Here is an 8,092-nt window from a genome sequence, read left to right on the forward strand (position 1 = left end):
AGCACAGAGAGCTTCAAGGAGTTGCTTGTAGGTCAGCTGCCGATCTAGTTTCACACCAAGGTATGTAGGAAATGGGTTATAGGGTAGTGGTGACACATTGAGGGTGACGGTTAGCTGGCGTTGTGCTTTCTTGTTCAGGTGAAAGGCCGTTGTGGTGGTTTTTGCCACACTCAGTTTTAGTCACCAGGCCTTAAGGCAGCCCGCGAAAAGTTCCATATCCACTGAAAGCACATCCTCCATGTTTGACCAACTCCTGTCCGAATGCAGTAGGGCCAGGTCATCTCCGTATACATACTGGCACGAGTTTGTGCGTGGCATATCGCTGATGAAGAGATTGAAGTGCATGGGAGCCAGTACCAAGCCTTGGGGGACTCCGTTTCTTAGCCGTTGCAGTCGGCTAGATTGTCCGTCGCTGGTCTTGAGTACAAAATTTCAGTTGGCCAGGATGTTCGCAAGGAACCGCACTAAATGGCGGTCAGGAATGGTGTGGAGGAGCTTCAAGATCAGGACCTGGTGCTACACTGTATTGTAGGCGGCGGTGAGGTCCACCAGTGTGACGCCCGACTCGCGAACCTTTTCAAAACTGTCTTCAATGTCATTGGTCAGCTTGACGTGTAGTGCAGCGTCCCGTACAGAAGCTTGTACAGGACACAGAGGAGTGAGATGGGCCGATGGGTCCTTGTGTCGTCCACACGCTTGTTTGGTTTTGGTAGCGCAATGACGGTGGCTTTCCACCAGATCTACAAAATGGACTGACCAATGAGGCAAGAGGAGTAGAACTCACGGAGCCAGACCTGGCATTTAGGACCGCAGTGTTTCAGGAATTCTGGGGGATGTTATCAGGACCCTGGGCTTTTCCGCATTTCAATTGAGTGATGACAGGAGAGAGTTCTGCAGAGGAAAAGGCTGCTGACAGGAGCCCATCAACGCCTGGAGCTTTCCAAAGATTAGTGGTTTCCTGTTTGACAGAACGAGTATGATTCTTGTCTGTCTCTTTGAATTGGCCGTTGTCCAGGAGCTGGTGGGCGATGGAGTTGGCCGTGACAGGGCAATGCTTTGGCCGGGTACTTCGACCAGTGAGGCGATTGAAGGACTTCCATGCCACCCTACTGGAGTGTGTGAAGTCGATTCCTTGGACTGTTTTTTCCCACCACTCTCTGCGCTTCTTGACAAGGTGGATTGTCAGGTCCGTAGCCTTGGAGGCAGCGTCCAGGTTCAGCGTCCAGGATTGCGTCGTAGCATGTGTCACACTCTTCGTCCCATGTGGGGATGTACCGGCAATGATAGCCGCGAGGAATGGAACTCTTCGCTGCCCTGATGAGGAGTTTGCAGAAGGCTGTGTAGGCTTTGTCCAGATTGGTGGAGGTGGGGGTGGGAAGGCTGTCGATCCAGAAGTCCACCAGACTTGTGAACTGGTCCCACTGGCTTTACGGAAATTCCACCTCTTCGCAGGTTTGGTTGGGACCGGCTCGATGGGGTTGTCCGGGATAATCAGAGATGGGCGATGTTGTGATTTCGGGAAGTGATCCAGGATGATACGGTGTGAGGATGATCCATTCAGGTTTGCAAAAGCCAAGTCATGGTTGGTAGTGGTGTTCCACCTGCCAGAGTGGAAGCTGTCTGGTTGTTTTGGGTCATACAGGAGTTGAACGGCAGGAGCTGAGACCCAGTCTTCTAGTGCAGCGCCATCTGAGTTAGTTGAACGGTAGCCCCAGGTGGTGCTGTGGCAGTTAAAGTGTCCGGTGTAGATGCAGGACGAACCAAAGGCGGGGATGGAGTCTTTCTGGAGCTTGGTAGAAGGTGGCTTGTATACATTGATGACCGTGACACCTTCGATTTGCGTTGCTGCCCATTCCACGTCGCAGTCAGGAGGGGACACTGCAACCGCTTTCCATTTTGTTGTGTTCCTTACAAAAGTGGCAATCCCGTGGGTGTCGCTCTTGGTGCAGGCGGCCAGGGTATAACCAGGGATCTTCAGATGGGAGCGATCACTTTTGTGAGTCTCTTGGAGCAGGATTGCAATGACTTTGTGGGTCTGTAGCAGATGTTCAATTATGGGGGTCTTGGCCTTGGTGAGTGTAAATGAGACATTACACACGTGTAACTTTCTAATAGTCTTTAATAAGGATACAGAGTTAAACGATACATGAGTAGTCACTGACACCAGTCTGCTACTGTACTGCGCAGAAGGAGAAGCAGGCGTTATTATAAATGATACCTAAGGCGGGTTTAGTAGTGCTGAGGTAGCTATATGATTGGTTGCATGCATAAACCATCTACATCCTTCCCCTTAGAAGATTAAACATGGAGGATAACCATGGCAACAAAATTAAACAAAATCACCGTACCGAACAGGCGGCTTGCTGACACGGCCCGAGCGTGTATGGACCAACCCTTCCCCCCCCCCCCCCCCCCCCCCCCCCCCTCTCACAAGAAAGACTAGAGGACGTCGGCAAACCCGGAGGTGACGAAGCCGCAGGGGAAACAGAGAACGGCAGGGGGGACAAACGTACAGGAGGGGTGGAAAAATGGTTGGCAATGGGCGTCCCACGCGGAGGTGAACAAAACACGCGAGGGGTCTGGGGCATGCAGGGGCCGGTTACGGGAACAGCAGCGGACGGCTGGAACCGCAGCGGTGGAGCGTAGGGTCCCACTGCCGGCGGGAGCGGCTCCTGTACTGCAAGCAGGTGCTGGCGACCCCTGCGGTAAACAGTCCCTTCAAAGTCCACAAGGTACGAAGAGGCGCGTCGGCAACGCCAACCACAGTGGCCAGACGGGAATATCCGCTAGCAGTCTGTAGACGAACGGCCTGTCCAGGCAGCAGAGGCTTGAGTGGTTTGCACGATCTATCATGTGACCGTCGTTAGATGTCGTGCTTTTCCTGAATGCGCGTCTGGACGGATGCAGGCTCCAGCACTCGAGGTAGCAGCTTGTGTTGAGCAATCGGAATCGGTGGTCTCGTCGTTCTGGACATCAGCCGCTGGTTCAGGAGGTCGAGGTAAAAGTCGGAATTCGCCAGGCGCGCTTGCTCCATTAGCAGTTTGGCACTCCGGACAGCCCGCTCAGCAAGCCCATTACTCTGCGGGTACTCGGGGCTGCTCGTGAAGTGGAGGAAGTTCCATTTGTTGGCAAAGAGCTTGAACTCCTGGTTGGTAAACTGCCTGCCGTTGTCGGTCTGCAGACGGACAGGCGAGCCGAAAGTGGAAAAGTGTTTCCTCAGCTTGCGGATGACCATCTCGGACGTGAGGGAGGTCAGAAGGTCAACCTCGAACCAGTTTGAGTGCGAGTCAGCCAGGACAAGGTAGTGTTTACCGCGCCACTCAAAAATGTCAGCGGCCACCTAGGTCCAGGCCAGGGCTGGCGCGGGTTGTTGCAAAAGGGGCTGCCTTTGCTGGTGGGGCGCAAGGCTGTTGCAGGTAGAGCAGGACAAGACACGGTCCCGAATGTACTTAGCCATTCCAGGCCAGTAGAACTGGCACTGTGCGTGGGCGATCGTGGCATCAACACCCGGGTGCCCGTTGTGGGCCACGCTGTACTACTTGTCATACAGGGAGGAGGGGATCACGACCTTGTGGCCCTTAACAATAACGCCGTCTTGGATGACCAGTTCGTCGCGAACCAGGAAAAAATGCTGTGTATCTTCAGGTGCGCTGGCGTGCTTGCTCGGCCAATCCCCTTTTATAACTGAAGAAAGCCGCTGCAGAGTGGGGTCGGCGGCAGTATGCTCGGCTAGGCACTGAAGCTGCTTATGGGGACAAAGTCAACGCCGAGCACCAGAAGGTCCTCCCGTTCGTAGGGGTGGCAATGACAGGAAGCGTGAGAAGCACGAGAGAGAGTGTCAGCAACGTGCATTTCATTACCCTGTTTATAAACAATGGTGAAGTCGAAACGCTGGAGCTGCATCATCATGAGCTGCAGCCTGGCAGGTGCGGCATGGATTGGCTTGTTCAGGATAGTCACCAATGGCTGGTGGTCAGTCTCAACCGTGAAAGAGTTCCCGAAAAGAAAGTCTTTGAACTTAGAGCAGGCGAAAACTACGGCAAGCAGCTCCTGTTCGATCTGTGCGTAGCGTTGTTCGGTGTCGGTCATAGTACGGGAGACATAGGAGACAGGGAGCAGGGAGCCATCGGCGGAAGACTGTAGGCAGGTTGCACCGAGCTCGAATCGTGAGGCGTCGCAGGTGACAGTGATGGGGCGCTTCAGGTCGAAAAACGTCAGAGTAGGAGTGCTGATCAGCTTAGACTTTAAAGTATCGAAAGCCTGCTGGTGCTGCGGGAACCAGGACCAGGCGGTGTCTTTTGTAGTCAGTTGTCGCAGGGACGAGCTCAGTTCGCTGAGGTTGGGTATAAATTTCCCAAGATAGTTCGCCATACCCAGGAAGCGCTGCAGGCTGAGCACGTCGGTGGGGACCGGCATCTCAGTGATGGCGGCAGCTTTCAAAGGATCAGGCTTGAGTCCGGCAAGAGTGAATACATGGCCAACGTAGGTGACCTCGGAGATCCGGAACCTGCACTTCTTGGGGTTAAGTTTGAGGTTGATCTGTCGTGCCCGCTCCAGGACACAGCGTAGGTTCTGGTCGTGCTCCACCACGTTTTTTCCGTAGACCAGGATGTCATCAACAATGATAGCGCACGGTAGGCCAGCGAACATCTGTTCCATGGTCTTCTGGAACACCTCGCTGGCGGAGTTGATGCCGAATGGCATTCGCAAGAACTTGAATCTGCAGAACGGTGTCGAAAACGTGGTCAGATTTGATGACCCCTTGTCCAGCGGTATCTGCCAAAACGAGCTCTTAGCGTCGAGGACAGAGAAGACGGTGGCCTGTCCGACCTGAGTTGCAACATCCTCAACTGTCCTCATGAGGTAGTGGAGGCGCATGATGGCAAGGTTCAAGTCTTTAGGGTTGATGCACACACGGATTTAATTCTTGTCCTTTTTCAACGTGGCAACCATGGTGGACGCCCACTCGGTGGGCTCCCTGACTGCTACTAGCACCCCCATGGTGACCATGTCGTTTAACATGGATTCGACTTACAGGTGCCACCTTTGGATCAGTAGCAATTTTGTAGGTAATTAGGCAGCTTGCCCAGTTCGTCATTAAACAGGTCGGGGTATTTCTTTATCGGGTCCACCGATATCATCACCTTGTGGACTGTTCTGTCGAACGACACCAGTCCCAGATCTTGGCATGCCTGGTTGCCCAACAGAGTCACACAGTCAGAGTTCAAAACATAAAAGGTCAAGGCACGCATTGTTTTTTTCCAGCACACAAGTGAAAGTAGCTTTACCCAGCGGTCTCAGCACCTCACCCCCGTAAGCGTGCAGAGTGGAGCGGTCTGCAATCAGGAGCTCATTATTCCTTATCTTCTTGAAAAGGCTTATTGACATTACATTCACCTTTGCCCCCGTGTCGAGCTTAGCGTGAAAATCGGAATTGTTGACAGTTATCAGAACAGTTGGATCGGGTAGCCGGCCAGGTGCATGGAGGAGTGAGTACACACTTGCCTCCCCTTGCGAATTAATTGGATCGGCAACGTGGGCAGCGTCGAGCAGGGACGGAGAATCATATTTGTTATCAACTTGCATCAGCATGTTTAGGTTAGGTCTGGAAGCTTGTGGAACTTTCCCACGAGAACGACAGGCAGCAGAGAAATGGTTTAACTGCTTGCAATAGTTGCAGGCTTTACAGTAGGCAGGGCATGGCGACTGCCTGTGGTGCATATAGTTGCAGTTCCCCAATAATGCGTCATTTGGGGGGCTCACCGCCAGATGCGGGGCTGGCCCGTTGCACAAATTTCGTATTATCCATTCGAGGTCGCGGTCTATAGAACCCAGTCAGATTGATAGATTTAGTGCCCGAATCACGCTGACTGTCTGGCAGGTCGATGACCTCAGCCATTCTGCAGGCATGCATGGCTTCATTTAAGGTCAGATCGGGTTTGCGGAGGAGCTCTGATCTCAGTTTCTGATCGAGCATCCCTGTCACCAAAATGTCTCTAGATAGCTGGTCTGTCATCGCTTCGAACCGGCACCTCTGAGCTAGGTAACGTAAATCAGCGATGAAGCACTCAACAGGCTCATCAGGCAACTGCTTGCGAGTAAAAAATCGCGCCCTTCCTAAAATACGATTAGAGGGCAGGTCACAAATCTCCCTGAATTTGCGTATCAGGACATGCGGGTCGTCGGCTGTTTCTATGGGGATCAGTACCTGATCGTCGGCACCCAGGACCGCTGGGGCGTAACTGAAAGTTCTCGCTCTTATGGCGTTGGGGCCGGCAAGGTTGAGAAGAAGAGAAGCTTTGACTTTATCGGGCTCGTTCCGATGTGCGATATTCATGTAGTGGCGGTAGTCCAGGTCGAAAGTAGCCCATCGCTCCGCGATGTCCGAATCGAAGATGAGCTGAGCAGGCTTTCGGCAAGAGGAAGCCATCGTCAAAATGAAAATAAAAACTTAGCAAAAGAAATAAAAAGCGGTAGACAGGAGAGGCGAGTTGTCTCTAGCTGACACCATGTAAATCAGACATTACACACGTGTAACTTTCTAATAGTCTTTAATAAGGATACAGAGTTAAACGATACATGAGTAGTCACTGACTCCTGTCTGCTACTGTACTGCACAGAAGGAGAAGCAGGCATTATTATAAATGATACCTAAGGCGGGGTTAGTAGTGCTGAGGTAGCTATATGATTGGTTGCATGCATAAACCATCTACAGTGAGGTTTTCCGCATTCAGCTGCAGCAGGGTGATGCCATCCGGTTCGACATCTGTAGATGCCCCGCCCTAAAAAGGGCGCATGCTCCTGGTTGGCGCCGAGCTGCGGGGACTGAGGTTGCATTAGGGCTGCAAGCTGTTCATTGTTATTTCTGCTGCTGTCTCTGTTTGTTGTTGTTTGCCTGTGAGGTCAGTTGACAGGGTTCACCACGGGGAGGTCGACAACATGAGCCCTATGTGTTATATAAAACGGTTATATACGTTTATTCAGGACAAAATCCGGCTTGTTCAGCGGGTAGTTGGGGGTTGACGATTGGATCGAGCCGGGCCAGGAGAAGCCGTTCCAGGAGCTTGTACGGGACACAGAGGAGTGAGATGGGCCGATGGTTCCTTGGGTCGTACACACGCTTTGGTTTTAGTAGCGCAATGACGGTGGCTTCCCACCAGATCTTCGGAATGGACTGACCAATGAGGCAAGAGGAGTAGAACTCACGGAGCCAGACCTGGCATTTAGGACCGCAGTGTTTCAGGAATTCTGGGGGATGCTATCAGGACCCTGGACTTTTCCGCATTTCAATTGATTTGTGGTTTCCTGTTTGACAGAACGAGTATGAATCTTGTCCACGTCTTTGAATTGGCCGTTGGCCAGGAGCTGGTGGGCGATGGAGTTGGCCGTGACAGGGCAATGCTTTGGGCGGGTACTTCGACCGGTGAGGCCATTGAAGGTATTCCAAACCACCTTACTGGGGTGTGTGAAGTCGATTCCTTGGACTGTCTCTTCCCACCGCTCTCTGCGCTTCTTGTCGAGGCGGATTGTCAGGTCCATAGCCTTGGAGACAGCCTCTTCGCCAGGTTCAGCGTCCAGGAATGCGTCGTAGCATGCGTCACACTCTTCGTCCCATGTGGGGATGTACCGGCAATGATAGCCGCGTGGAATGGAACTCTTCGCTGCGCAGATGAGGAATTTGCAGAAGGCTGAGTAGGCTTTGTCCGGATTGTTGGAGGTGGGGGTGGGAAGTCTGTCGATCCAGAAGTCCACCAGATTTGTGAACTGGTCCCACCTGGCCTTGCGGAAATTCCACCTCTTCGCAGGTTTAGTTGGGATGGGCTCGATGGGGTTGTCCGGGATAATCAGAGATGGGCGATGTGATTTCGGGAAGTGATCCAGGATGATAAGGTGTGAGGATGGTCCATTCAGGTTTGCAAAAGCCAAGTCAATGTTGGTAGTGGTGTTCCACCTGCCAGAGTGGAAGCTGTCCGGTTGTTTTGGGTCGTACAGGAGTTGAACGGCAGTAGGTAAGGCCCAGTCTTCTAGTGCAGCGGCATCTGAGTTAGTTGAACGATAGCCCCAGGTGGTGCTGTGGCAGGTAAAGTCTCCG

Source organism: Amblyraja radiata, chromosome 16 (genome assembly GCF_010909765.2).
Source record: "Amblyraja radiata isolate CabotCenter1 chromosome 16, sAmbRad1.1.pri, whole genome shotgun sequence".
Lineage (NCBI taxonomy): Eukaryota > Metazoa > Chordata > Chondrichthyes > Rajiformes > Rajidae > Amblyraja > Amblyraja radiata.